The 15,355-nt window shown below is 43.5% G+C and overlaps 1 pseudogene; it reads left to right on the top strand.

Moving 5' to 3' along the window:
* The first annotated feature begins 1,881 nt into the window (after positions 1–1,881).
* On the top strand, positions 1,882–1,998 carry LOC132092873 (5S ribosomal RNA; annotated as a pseudogene).
* The last annotated feature ends 13,357 nt before the right edge of the window (positions 1,999–15,355 follow it).

A 15,355-nucleotide genomic window follows, 5' to 3' on the forward strand; every position in this document is an offset into this window, starting at 1 on the left:
GATTGGAATTATTTATTCAGTTCTGAATGATGTGCAAAAAATAAAGACAAAAGAGATTAAACCTGAGAGAGTGTGAGAAAGAAATACCAGTCACTCAACCAAGTGTGAGATGGGATGTGATAACTATTGACAGTGACAGTACAGCTGCTAATGATGCATGCTGACAGCAAACGTCCCCTATGCATCCAAACCTCAAGCATAAACCACTTTCACTCTCAACCAGATTTATTTTCAGATAGCTCACATATTTACTTCTGTATCATGTAGCACATCTTTGTTTAGGATAATGCATTCTGCCTGCATGAGCACTGATGCATGCATGTAATTCAACACGAGTAATATGACTCTGCGCTCTGTTTGTTCACTCTCTGAGCGCAGGTATTTGACCCTCTCTCTTATTTCCTTTCCCTCATTTTGAAACCTCTCAGTAAATGCTGAAATTAAACAAATATAGAATGTCTGAAACATTATAATAGCATGTACAAAAAAATTATTACAACAACACATTTTCCTACCTAAACATGATGTTTTCAGGACATTTAAAATATAGTTTAGGGGCATTAGAAGTTTTTTCACTTGAACTGGGTGTGCCGTATTTTAAGTGCAGATGTGTGACAGGTAGGTATGTCTGATGTCAGACAGTGAGTCAGTGTTTCACCCCAATTGGCCTCTTATAGTGTCACATCACAGGCCGGAGACAAGGGATTTGTGCAATAACAGGTTTGTTTATTGAATGAGTTGCAGGATAAAATAGCTGGAATGGTGAGTAGCAACAGATTGAATAGTTATTGGGTTCTTATATGAGGTGACTGGTGTTGTGTATTTTGCAGGTTAATCAGGATTTGTGCAGGAGTTGAGGAGCACAGGATTGGAAGAGCACTGGAGCATCTGAGGGTAAGTATAGACAGGTTAGTAACATAAGAGAGTCTCGTAAGTTTGGGTAAGTGTACTGGATGATGAAAGACTGAATGTGGGGTGTTTAAGAAGAGGCTTTGATTACAGAGTGCAGATGCGGGTGATCAATATCAGATCAGATCAGTTGACTGGGATCTGGTGTGCATTGGGGCTGGTGATTGTGCAGAATCCATGACATTACCCCCCTCCTTCAGGGGTGGCTCCTGATGCCCTCAAGCAGCGAGGGGGCGGCCACAACCTCTGGGTGCAGGATGAACGGGATGGGTGCAATGAAATTCAGCCAGCAGAAAAGGGGGTGAGTACATCGTCCCAGCCCACCCATGATCTTTCCTCTGGCCCGTATGCTTCCTATACGATCCTAGGTGGACAGCCATACCTTATCCCCGGTTGGTATGTGGGGGTGTTGTAGTGACAGGCATCTGCAAATGTCTTGTACCTCCGCACAGCACGTTGGAGATAGATGTGAACTGAGTCCCACACTCTCTCACTCGCTCGGAACTTGTAGTCCACAGCTGGAACCTTCAAGGGGTTAGTCGTCCAGGGGAAGAGCTGGGGTTGCAAAGTGAGTAGTCACTGGAAAGGGGTCAGCCCATTGGTATTTCGGTGGAGGGAGTTTTGGGTGTACTCAGCCCAAGAGAAGAAGTCGTTCCAGCTGTGCTGGTTGTCATGGCAGTATGACAGGAGGTAACATCCGAGCTCCTGGATCTTACGCTCAGTCTGGTCATTTGTCTGTGGATGGTAGATGGAGGATAAACTCACTGTCACTCCTAATAGACGGAAGAAGGCTTTCCACAAATGTGAGATGAATTGGGGACCCCAAGTGTGTCGCCACTCCTCAAGAGTTTACTAAACATAATTTACTCCTTCATGGTAAGCCCAAGTCCCTGTCCTGGACCTCCACCACTCACGGAGCCATTGAAAGACTAAAGGAAGCATTCAGCATGCAATCTTGCATCATCCCGATCCCCAAGCAGCCATATCACCCTGGAGCCCAAAACCAGTTTCCCACTGAAGCTAAGCAGGGCTGAGCCTGGTCAGTACCTGGATGGGAGACCTCCTGGGAAAACTAGGTTGCTGCTGGAAGATGGAATAGATTTGGGCTGGAACTGGAGTAGAACGAGGCTTGGGTGCCTCGGTGAGTCAGTTATGCTGGCAGAACTCACTCCAGCAAGTTGTTTCACAAGGTCTGACATCTGAAAAGGGAAGGGTTAACCAGGGACATCTCAGGATGATGTCTACGGTGGTTCAATTCAGTACCAGAAACATGACTGTCTCCTTGTGCAAACATCCAATGCATAGTCTCAAAGGGGGAGATGTATACCTTACCCTCCCACAACCCAAGCGGCTTTCCCTGGATGGTTTAGATTCAGAGCTTCTGGGCATACCGTTTCTGCAGAAGGTATAGTTAGCTTAGGAGGTCTTGTGATATGAAATTGCCCGAGGATCCCGAGTTGACGAGGGCGGAGACTGCAACAGAACAATTAGGGGTGAGTAGTTGGGCTTGTGACTGTGGTGATTGCGATATATGGTGACAATGTTTCAGGTATGTGATGACATATTGATGACTGTATATTGTAGTTGATACATTTTAAATGGTACTAATATTTCACAATATCGCTGTTTTTACTTTATTTTTTGATCGAATAAATACAGCCTTGATTAGCATAAGGGTCGTTTTTAAAAACATAAAAAAACAAATGTTACAAATCCAACATTTATGAAAGGTAACATACTATAAAATATACCGAAAAATGCAGTAAATGTGAACTAAATACGAATTGTTTTTGTTTATTAAAATAATTTGTTATTAACTTAATAACACAAAATGTAACATAAAGCACACTATACTGTCTATAAGGAATAACAAACCTATTTAAATAAATGAATAATAATAATGCTGATAATGATAGCTAATTGTGATGTGTCACACAAGGACTTGTGGGAATGTTCTTTAATCGTTACTATAACTTAATTTATTCAATTATAAGTTGATTTTAATAATGATTTTAACAATAATTTACTGTATGTGGCTGCCATGTTACCTTGTAGACCGGTTTCCCACTGAAGCTAAACTGGGTTGAGCTTGATCAGTACCTGGATGGGTGACCTCCTGGGAAAACGTACTCGGTTACTAACGTAACCTCGGTTCCCTGAGATGAGGGAACGAGTACTGCGTAAGCTAGCTTACGCTATGGGAAAAGGTCCCCTTTTCTCGAGAATATGAAGCCAAAAATTATCCTTAATTTTTAAATAATGTAAAACGCAGTGCTGCAGCACAGCAGACCTAAGCGAAGCGGCTCGCGCGCTTATTGGCTGTGCTGTGGCAACTGCAGCAACCTATGGTGAGGCGGCGGAGAGGAACGAACCAATGGGGGCGCTTCGTGCCCATTGGACGTCAGAGCGCGCCAAAATAGGCGTGGCTGGAACTATATAAGCCACCGCTTCGCCATAGGGATCAGGTTTTAAATCGACTGAAGCGATCACCCGGTCCGAGCACATAGCACGGCAGGTTACGCAGTACTCGTTCCCTCATCTCAGGGAACCGAGGTTACGTTAGTAACCGAGTACGTTCCCTTTCGAGAGTACTCTCGTACTGCGTAAGCTAGCTTACGCTATGGGAACACAATGTAAAACGCCGTGCGTGCTCGGGAACTTCGACCTGTCACAGCCCGAGGCGAGAGGCCCAGCCTGCCGCCGCACAGATATCATCCAGTGGTATCCCGCAGGACCACGCCCATGACGAGGCCATACCTCGGGTGGAATGGGCTCTGATGCCGAACGGGCAGTGAAGGCCTTTAGATTTGTAAGCCAGCGAGATAGTGTCTACTATCCATCGCGATAGGCTCTGCTTCGTGGTGGCGAGACCTCGGGTGCGCCCACCAAAGCATATGAAGAGCTGGTCCGACCTCCTGAATGAGGCGGAGCGCGCAATATAGGTTTTGAGAGCCCTGACGGGGCAGATGAAGCTCGCGTTGCTTTCGTCGCTTTGCGAGGAAAGGGCTGACAGCGAGATGACCTGTGCTCTGAACGGTGTTGAGAGCACCTTGGGGACATAGCCGTGTCTTGGTCTGAGAATGACTCTGGAGTCATTAGGCCCAAACTCGAGACAGTCAGCGCTTACAGATAGCGCATGTAAATCCCCCACTCGCTTGACTGAGGCCAGAGCCAGTAGAAAAGCGGTTTTGAACGAAAGAAGCTTCATATCGACAGACTGAAGCAGTTCAAAAGGGGGGCCCTTTAAGGCCTCTAGGACCGTAGACAGGTCCCAGGAAGGGATTGAAGGGGGTCGGGGAGGGTTCATCCGACGAGCTCCCTTAAGGAAACGAATGACCAGTTCGTTTTTTCCCAGTGATAGGCCGGCCACCGGAGCATGAGAAGCTGCAATGGCTGCCACATACACTTTGAGCGTAGACGGGGATCTGCCCGCATCTAAACGCTCCTGTAGGAAGGAGAGTATCTCCGTCACGTCACATAAGTGAGGGTCTAGGTTCCGTGTCCCGCACCAGGTGGAGAACACTGACCATTTCTGCGCGTAAAGGCGCCTGGTTGAGGGCGCTCTGGCTTCCGTAATGGTCTTTAACACTCCCTCAGGGAGGTTCCAGGGTACCCGTTGAGGGGCCATACATGAAGGGCCCAAAGTTCGGGGTGGGGATGCCAGAGCGCGCCCTTCAGCTGCGTGAGGAGATCTTTCCGCAGCGGTATTGGCCATGGGGCTGTACTGGACAGCTGCATCAGCTCGGAGAACCAAGGTTGGGTCGTCCCGAGTGGGGCTACTAGCAGCATAGCACATCTGCTCTTCCTGACCCGATCGATGACCTGCGGTAGCATCGCGACCGGTGGGAAGGCATAAAGCGGGCGTCTGGGCCAATCGAGGGCCAGCGCGTCCCTGCTCTTTGAAAAATATATTGGGCAATGAGCATTGTCTTCTGAGGCGAAGAGGTCGACCTCTGCCCTGCCGAAGATGCTCAACATCAACTGAACCGTTTGTGGGTGAAGAGACCACTCCCCAGGGGGAACATTCGCCCTGGAAAGCATGTCCGGGCCCCGGTTCAGGATGCCAGGTACATGCGCTGCCTTTAGCGAGCGCAGATTGTAATGTGCCCATGTCAGAAGACGTTCGGTCAGGGTGTGCAAGGTTTTTGACCTGACACCACCCTGGCGATTTATGTAGGCCACCACTGACATGCTGTCTGATCTGACCAGAACGTGGTGGCCCTTTAAAAATGGGAGGAAAGCTTTCAGGGATAGTTCGACTGCTATCATCTCCAGACAGTTTATGTGTAACAGTCGCTCCGGGCTCGACCAGAGGCCGGAGGCAGACCTGCCCTCGTACAGGGCGCCCCAACCGAGGTTGGATGCATCTGTCGAGACTACTTTCCATTTCGAGACAGCGCCCGTGCTAACGCCTAACTGATACCATTTGGCTATTTTCCAAGGGGCCAGAGCTGTGATGCAGCCTAGCATTTCTTGAAATCGTTTGAGCGGGTAAAGAGACCCGGCTTTGAACGACACGGCTAGATGCTGAATAGTGAGAACGCGCTGTGACGTCAGACGCGCTGTACACGTCACAGAGTCTATGTCTATCCCCAAAAAGGAAATCCTCTGGCTGGGAGACAGAGCTCTCTTGACAGTGTTGATCGTGAGACCCAGGCATTCTAAATGGCTGAGGATCCAGGATCTGTGTGCCGTCAGTAGTTCCTCGGAATGGGCTAAAACTAGCCAGTCGTCGAGGTAGTTCAATACTCGCACTCCCCGCATTCTCAGGGGTGCGAGAGCGGCATCCATGCACCGTGTAAACGTACGGGGCGCTACGGAGAGGCCGAATGGAAGAACCATGTACTGATAAGTCTGCCCCTCGAAGGCGAATTTCAAGAATGGCCTGTGATGAGGTGCTATTTGAATGTGAAAGTAAGCGTCTTTCAGATCCACTGAGAAAAACCAATCCCTAGGGCGAATTTGCGCGAGTATTTGTTTGGTAGTTAACATTTTGAACGATCGCGCCATAAGCGCTTTGTTCAAACGTCTGAGATCTAGGATGGGTCTGAGACCGCCATCCTTTTTTGGTACGAGGAAGTAGCGGCTGTAAAAGCCTGACTCGCGCTGCGCAGGGGGGACAGTTTCTATCGCCCCTTTTGCAAGAAGGTTTATCAGTTCGGCGCGAAGGACGTGTGTCATTTCGCTTTTCACTTTAGTTTCGACCACGGCGCGAAAGCGCGGCGGTCTGCGAGCGAACTGGAGCGAGTAACCTCGTTTTATTATATTCAAAATCCAATTTGATATGCCGGGGATGGCCTGCCATGCAGCGGCTCGTGCGGCTATGGGTTGAATGTGCTTCGGGCACTGGCCGCCTGTTATGAGGGGACCAGTAGCTCGAGTATGCTGTGCTTGGGACACTGTGGTGACAGCGCTTATTTGTAGGGTTGCGCACTGAGAAGTGGGCACGCGCGCTACATTTAGAGCACCTCCGGCGCGAGCGGGAAGGTGGGCATGAAAGGGGACCCGAGTGTGTTTTTGTGACACTTGGGGGAGTGTGTATACATGTAGGGGTGCGTACTGTGTAGTGGGCACACTGCCTACATAGAAAAAGCTCTTTTTGTGCTTTATTGAGGTCGCCGTGAAAACAGCGTTTTTGTGCAGGCGTGCGTGCATTGTAACAGGCTCGTTTACTGCAGTATAGACATCTCCAACCGCCTTTAGTGAGGGGATTGGAGGAAGTATGTGAGGTTTCTTGTGTGGTGGTCCGGCCGCAGCGGGACTTAACCACGGTCTTTTCAGCGTTCAGCGAAACCCTTAACCGACTGGCCAAAGAGGCCGGAAGGCGAGATAGGAGAGTCAAGAAAGACGGATTTGTCGGCGTCTTTCATCTCCGTGAGCGTGAGCCAGAGGTGTCGCTCTAAAACAGCGAGGCTTGCCATGCTTCGGCCGATCGCTTGTGCTGTGGTCTTTGTCGCACGCAGGGCTAGATCAGTAGCGCTGCGGAGATCTTTAAAGTCATAGGTATCTGGGGCAGACTCGTCCATGTTACGGAGAAGTCTGGCCTGAAAAACCTGCAGCACAGCCATGGTGTGTAGAGCCGAAGCAGCTTGACCAGCGGAGGTGTATGCTCGGCCAGCGAGAGCTTAGGTGGTGCGGCACGGTTTGGATGGATGCACAGGCTTCGACCACCATCCTGCGGCTGAGGGCGGGCAGAGGTGTGCAGCAATTGCCTCCTCGAGAGGGGGGAGGCTCTCGTAACCATGGTCTCGGGCGCCGTCGACAGAGGAGAGCGCTGACGAGACAGAAGTTTTCAAGCGTGCGGAGAATGGGGCTTTCCACGACTTCGTGAGTTCATCGTGAACTTCCGGGAAGAAGGGGGCGTTTCTTTGCGGAGGGGCCGAAGGGCGCCCCTGCAAGAACCATTCGTCCAGCCTGCTTTTAGCGGGCTCGTCTGGAGGAGACCAGTCGAGCTGAAGGTCGCTGACAGCCCTTGTAAGCACGCGAGTAAGCTCCGCGTCGATATCAGCGCGTTGTCCGGTGCAGCTGGGGGCTGTAGAGGGGGGGGGGGGTCCGCAATGGAGCCCGACCATTCCTCACTACTGGACGCGGCGAGAGAAAGGCTGTCATGTCTGTCCTCTTCCGCCTCAGGCGCTCCGAAGGAGAAGGGGGCGCTGGTGAGCAGAGACTGGCGCTGCTCGTCCACGAAGAGGACAGGCGAAGGAGAGAGAGCGGGCGAGGCACGCGGGGAGTGTTCCGGCGTGAGCTCGCGTGTAGCAGTGTGCTCAGGCATTCTCTGATCGCGGCGTTTCTTACGCGGCACTTGAGAGAGAAGAGGCGAAGCGGGTGGAGCATCGTGGCTGGTTTGAGCTAATCGAGCCCGCAGGGTCGATATAGCCATGTTGTCGCACTCAGGGCAGCCGCCCTTGGAGAGTGCGTTCTCAGCATGCTCGCGGCCCAGGCAGGAGACACAGAGGATGTGGCGGTCCTCGCTGGGCAGAGGGCCTCGGCAGGAAGCGCAAGCCCGACGCATTTGAAACAACGCCTCGAATTTTGGAGAAAAAAGTGTGATGCAGCGGCAAACACACTAGCTTTATAAAGGATATAGTCACGCCGGATGGCGCAGCAGGAAGCGAGTGCTGAAGGCGGCGTCGAGATGAAGCACGAGCCGACGTCCTCAGATCTGCGTTGCAGTGCTATCCCGCTGAGAGGCTTTTCGACGGCGTGTAGAGGCTTCTCCGGAGAAGACAGCGAAGTGCAGGTGAGATCGCTGAAGGAGATGAAATCTGATCCCTATGGCGAAGCTGTGGCTTATATAGTTCCAGCCACGCCTATTTTGGCACGCTCTGACGTCCAATGGGCGCGAAGCGCCCCCATTGGTTCGTTCCTCTCCGCCGCCTCACCATAGGTTGCTGCATTTGCCACAGCACAGCCAATAAGCGCGCAAGCCGCTTCGCTTAGGTCTGCTGTGCTGCAGCACTGCGTTTTACATTATTTAAAAATTAAGGATAATTTTTGGCTTCATATTCTCGAGAAAAGGGGACCTTTTCCCATAGCGTAAGCTAGCTTACGCAGTACGAGAGTACTCTCGAAAGGGAACTAGGTTGCTGCTGGAAGAGATGCTAATGAGGTAAGCATGGGGTGCTCACCCTGCAGTCTGCGGGGGTCCTAGCGCCCCAGTGTAGTGATGGAGACACTATACTGTCAACAAGCACCATCCTTTGGATGAGACGTTAAACTGAGGTCCTGACTCTCTGTGGTCATTAAAAATCCCAGGATGTCTTTCGAAAAGAGTAGAGTTGTGACCTCGACATCGTGGCCAAAATTTACCCATTGGCCACTGATCATCATGGCCTCCTAACAATCCCCATATCCACTGATTGGCTTTATCACTCTGTCTCCTCTCCACCAGTAAGCTGGTGTGTGGTGGGCGTTTTGGTGCACTATAGCTGCCGTCGCATCATCCAGGTGGATGCTGCACACTGATGGTGGATGAGGAGAGACCCCCTTTCATGTAAAGAGCTTTGAGTGCTTAAAAAAGCACTATATAAATGTAAGGAATTATTATTATTATAAGTACACATACAACCCGAATTCCGGAAAAGTTGGGACGTTTTTTAAATTTTAATAAAATGAAAACTAAAGAAATTTTTAAATCACATGAGCCAATATTTTATTCACAATAGAACATAGATAACATAGCAAATGTTTAAACTGAGAAATTTTACACTTTTATCCACTTAATTAGCTCATTTAAAATTTAATGCCTGCTACAGGTCTCAAAAAAGTTGGCACGGGGGCAACAAATGGCTAAAAAAAGCAAGCAGTTTTGAAAAGATTCAGCTGGGAGAACATCTAGTGATTAATTAAGTTAATTGATATCAGGTCTGTAACATGATTAGCTATAAAAGCTTTGTCTTAGAGAAGCAGAGTCTCTCAGAAGTAAAGATGGGCAGAGGCTCTCCAATCTGTGAAAGACTGCGTAAAAAAATTGTGGAAAACTTTAAAAACAATGTTCCTCAACGTCAAATTGCAAAGGCTTTGCAAATCTCATCATCTACAGTGCATAACATCATCAAAAGATTCAGAGAAACTGGAGAAATCTCTGTGCGTAAGGGACAAGGCCGGAGACCTTTATTGGATGCCCGTGGTCTTCGGGCTCTCAGACGACACTGCATTACTCATCGGCATGATTGTGTCAATGACATTACTAAATGGGCCCAGGAATACTTTCAGAAACCACTGTCGGTAAACACAATCCGCCGTGCCATCAGCAGATGCCAACTAAAGCTCTATCATGCAAAAAGGAAGCCATATGTGAACATGGTCCAGAAGCGCCGTCGTGTCCTGTGGGCCAAGGCTCATTTAAAATGGACTATTTCAAAGTGGAATGGTGTTTTATGGTCAGACGAGTCCAAATTTGACATTCTTGTTGGAAATCACGGACGCCGTGTCCTCTGGGCTAAAGAGGAGGGAGACCTTCCAGCATGTTATCAGCGTTCAGTTCAAAAGCCAGCATCTCTGATGGTATGGGGGTGCATAAGTGCATACGGTATGGGCAGCTTGCATGTTTTGGAAGGCTCTGTGAATGCTGAAAGGTATATAAAGGTTTTAGAGCAACATATGCTTCCCTCCAAACAACGTCTATTTCAGGGAAGGCCTTGTTTATTTCAGCAGGACAATGCAAAACCACATACTGCAGCTATAACAACAGCATGGCTTCGTAGTAGAAGAGTCCGGGTGCTAACCTGGCCTGCCTGCAGTCCAGATCTTTCACCTATAGAGAACATTTGGCGCATCATTAAACGAAAAATACGTCAAAGATGACAACAAACTCTTCAGCAGCTGGAAATCTATATAAGGCAAGAATGGGACCAAATTCCAACAGCAAAACTCCAGCAACTCATAGCCTCAATGCCCAGACGTCTTCAAACTGTTTTGAAAAGAAAAGGAGATGCTACACCATGGTAAACATGCCCCGTCCCAACTATTTTGAGACCTGTAGCAGAAATCAAAATTGAAATGAGCTCATTTTGTGCATAAAATTGTAAACTTTCTCAGTTTAAACATTTGCTAAGTTATCTATGTTCTATTGTGAATAAAATATTGGCTCATGTGATTTGAAAGTCTTTTAGTTTTCATTTTATTAAAATTTAAAAAACGTCCCAACTTTTCCGGAATTCGGGTTGTATTTACTTGTTTAGAGTTGAACTTTAAATTATATGGGGATTCATAATTTCTTACTTCCAAAACTTTTACAGTAAAGTTATATATAACAGAAACCATGTTAGAGCAGAAATTATAAATGAAGATTGACTGGTTATAGTCTTTAGTGAACAGTAATAGCAAAAGGTTGGCAAATTCTTCAGCTCCGCACGCCTGAGTGCTGGAAAACACTGTTTATTTGAGACTCTAGACATGCCTACCGTATCGCTGAGCTCAGGTTTCACTATAACTGTTGCCATGGAGCTGTTTTCTATTGACTGCACTCTGAAGGAGACACAAAGAGAAAAAGAAAGAAGGTAAAAGAAAGAGTGCCCGCATACAAAGAGAGGAAAGATGGAGGAAGAGAAAGGGAAATGAAGATTGTGGCGACTGATATCTGTAAAATTGTAAACGTTGGAAAAAATGAATGATGTCAGTGAAATGCAAGGATGTGACATTCAGCCAAGTATGGTGACCCATACTCAGAATTCGTGCTCTGCATTTAACCCATCCGAAGTGCACACACACAGAGCAGTGAACACACACTGTGAACACACAACCAGAGCATGAATTTCATTCAACGTGCAAATTTAAATCAACTTGGTCCTTCACTATATAAGTGAAGGCATTTGGTCCTCACAAGTATACAGTAGTTTAACCAGTACACACATACACACAAACATACACATACAAATTGAATTGATTTCTTTCCCCAAATGCACTGACTGTTCATAAATATGAGACATCATATTGTGTTTCAGGAGTTTAGGGCACAGATAGAACACATAGGTTTATTCTATAACTTGAATCAATAGCTTTATTTTTAATATTAACAGTTTTTTTTCAAGGCATTGTTAGATGCCAGTGTTTCCTAACATATTTGCTATGCAAAGGTTTGATTTAAAAAAATATGAAATATCATAGCTATTAAACTATATATTGTTATGATTTCAAATCATGACAAAGCAATCTCAGAACAATCTAAAAGTAAAAAGAGGTGCTAAAAGTCTGATTTATTGGTGGCTGTGATTTAAATTTTCATCATCTTAATTCTAGTGGATTTTTAGAGTTTTTAGAGTGAAAGTCTGAGAGTAATCAGTGTTGAGTGCTATGATTAACCATGCCTGCTTTAAATGTTTGAGTTTAAAACATTCATTAGAAATTTAGAAAAGTATTTCAAAAGTAATTAAATTACATTACTTTATTAAAGTAAAATTGGATAACTTGTAATCTACCTTCCCAACACTGGTGATTGTTATTACAAGTAATTATTATTACTGACAAGTTGCACTAATCTTTGTGTGGAACAGGCTTGTGCAGAAAATTGAAAAAACTATCAAAAGTTTATCTTATTTATATTTCACAGAATTGGCAAATTCATTTGCATTTGTATGATGACCTTTCTAAATTTTAATATGTAAGGTTTAGGAGTGGAAATTAATGCTTCTTTCTTTCTTTTTTATTGCACATTTCAAACATTTTTTAGAACTAGGATATTAACTCAGAACTACAAGATATAAATTCAGAATTCTGACTTTTTCTCAAAATTGTTCTCAGTTTTTCGGAAATGTTTGCACGAAAAGTTTTTCATGAGTTTACATCTCAAAATTCTGTTTATTTTTTTTCACTATATAATATAAAATAAAAAGGGTAATTGCAAATTGAGTTTACATCTCAGTTTACATCTTGCACATTTGATTTTATCTCACAATTTATATTCTCAGAATTGTGAGAAAAAAAAGACAGAACTCTGAAAAATAAACTCAAAAATTACGAGGCAAAAAAGTGCACCACATGTGTTTAATGTCTTTGAATCACAATACAATAAATTCATCTTCCTGTCATTTCAAAATCTTACCAAAACGTCCTGTAGGGTGTGCCCAGTATACCATTCAAATCACATTTATGAAGGTTTTGTTTGTTTGATGGTTTGTTTGTTTTTGCACAATCCTGTGGAAGTCTGCATTGCCTAAATTTATCCTAACCATGTAAACCCAGCCATATTGAAGAAGACTGAAATATTTAATGCAGAAATATACACATTTAACAAACATCTATCTATCTATCTATCTATCTATCTATCTATCTATCTATCTATCTATCTATCTATCTATCTATCTATCTATCTATCCATCCATCTATCTATCTATCTATAAAAATTACAGTAAAACACAACAAAATGTAAAAAAATAAAATAATTAAAAAATTATTCAAGAGATTAAAATAATATTAATAATAATAATAATAAAAGTTGTATCTCAGTGATACTTTAAAAACACCTTTGAACAACCCTCTTTTAAAGCTGTGACTATTACGGTAACATAAAACATTCTGGCCACATACATAAGTGGGGTGTGAAAGATGTGTGCCTCCAGAACCAAAAGTAAAAAATGAGCACACCGATATATAATCTTAGCACTTCAAACAACTATATGATGTGTAGGACTGCATCCTATAGGTTAGGCAGTTTTCCATGTGAGCACGGAAAACTTGGGCGTTGACAGCCTAACCTTTCCCTGGAGCACACTCTGCCTAAGCCAGACTGACTCTCCCAATCTTTTTGATTTCACCATGAGTCATATAATTATTGTGCACAGATGACAAGCGTGTGCATGTGACAGTTTACCGTCCAAACTCTGGGGAGTTTCCTGCGCAACTGGTTTTCTCTGTATTCTTCTATTCTCCATCCAAGAACAGCATTAGACAAAACTGACACACACACTACACAAATATCAAAACGTTTGTAAAAAAGATACAAACTGTGTGTAAGAATTAAGACTTTTTCAGAGAATATATCTTGAATGAAGTTAATTCTCTTACTCCGTTGACAAAGTGCTGTTTTAAGTTTAAACCTCACCAAATAGTATTAGATTTAGAATAAAACAGCACTGGTAAGCAAAAGAAAATAAGATAAAATTTCTTAAAATATAAGTATTGTTATCTAACATGAGTAATTGTCATAAAACTTGCTTTATTATTTTATTACACTGCTTTTTTTTCTCAAAGTTGTAAATAAAACAAACAAAATTGGAGCACATTACTCGAGTTACTCGAAGAAACAATACTGTTTCAGTCTTTCTCCTTTAAAATTCACATTTAAATCAATTTATTGCTGTTTACTATAGCAATTTCTGAGTGAAATGTTTATTTATTTTTATTATTTAACAATGCCAGTAATAAAAATAAAAATAATTGTAGATATATTTTCTTTAATATTTCTTTTTTATCTTACACAATTGTGCTTCTCAAGTGAATGTTACATTATATTTATATGATTTTATATTATATTTATATTATATATATATAATTTTAAGATTTATTTATTGAAGCGCAAATAAAACATTTTCTTTTTTTGTTAAATAAAAATATTATTGTAGTGCATTTTATGAGAAAATGCTATTTAAATCTAGCATTTAATTTATGGTGCTCTTTGCTGTTTCTTTGTAATTATTGTTGAAATTTACTAAGAACTTCTGAGTGAAATTTTATTTCTACACAGTTTTTTTTCAGTGTACAAATCCAATGTTATGTAATAAAATTGAATCTATTTCTATGCTTTCACATGAATGTTTCTAAAGCATGACTGACCAAGTAAATGCCATGGAATGTCTCTCTTTCTTCTTTCCTCTCGTTCAGTGTCTTTGTTCAGCAGTTGTGTCTGAGAAACAGATTTATGGTGACTCAGTGCAGGCTTCATCTGAATAGAGCTCACATTCAAGATATTCTCTAAATGTGTGCAAATGGTGAAGACTTTCTATTGAGAGCCTCTCTAAAGGGCCTCTGTAACCACCCTTGGCATCATATTCTATTTCTAGTCGGAGAGACACCAAGGCCTTTTTAACATCTCTAAAACCATATTTAAACCATATTTTAGTACTTAATGACATGATGATTTGCCTTTGTTTTTTACAAATTGAGAGTCAGCAAAGTGAACAATTGAGTGAAAGAAAGTGTGTGGGAGTGAATAAGTGAAAGAGATTGACTGACAGAAGGGAAGAACAAACAGCTTAAGTTGTCACGTCCAATTTCTTTTTCCCCCACTATTTCCCTACACCTCCTTTAAAGCAAGCAGACATGCCATGACTTCAACTTCCAAAAAACCCTCCTATTTTCCACTGAACTGCTATTTTCTGAAATAATTTAGTCAATAGAAAATATATCTGCTGATTTTTGTTTAGTTGGCCAAACCCTGACGTGTTTCTGTTAAGCCATTTTAAGAATAACCAACTTTATATGTTAAGGTGTGAGCTTCTGAGGAATCGATTTATTCTACAGTAGATGTGATTATTAATAATTCTTAAGAAGAGCAGCTCAAAAAGCATTGCTTCTTTTAATCTGCTACTGAAATTGATATCTGGACCAGTACAGTAGATTTATACCAATGTACTACATGATTGCTTTTGCATATGAAGGTTTTTGTGTGATTTAAAAATGATTCATCTCAGAATGATTTTACGATCTATTATTTCCATTGAACGAGCTTAAAATGTATTTACGTGAGATAATACAAGATCATACTGTCAATGAGTTATAGAAGCATGCATGTGTTATGAAAATACTGTATGTGCAAACTGTGGTTTTAATAATAGGTATTTTAGTATGTCAAACAAACAAATAACGAATACAGTAACTGTTAATTTTCAGTGTTATTTTTAACTTTCCCCATGAAAATTTTTTTTTTGGCCTTTTGACACAGACCTGTGTTTTCCAGCTTCTTGATTGACAAATGTTGTAATCAAAATGTTTAGGTATAGTATATACT

This window comes from Carassius carassius, chromosome 18 (assembly GCF_963082965.1).
Source record: "Carassius carassius chromosome 18, fCarCar2.1, whole genome shotgun sequence".
NCBI lineage: Eukaryota > Metazoa > Chordata > Actinopteri > Cypriniformes > Cyprinidae > Carassius > Carassius carassius.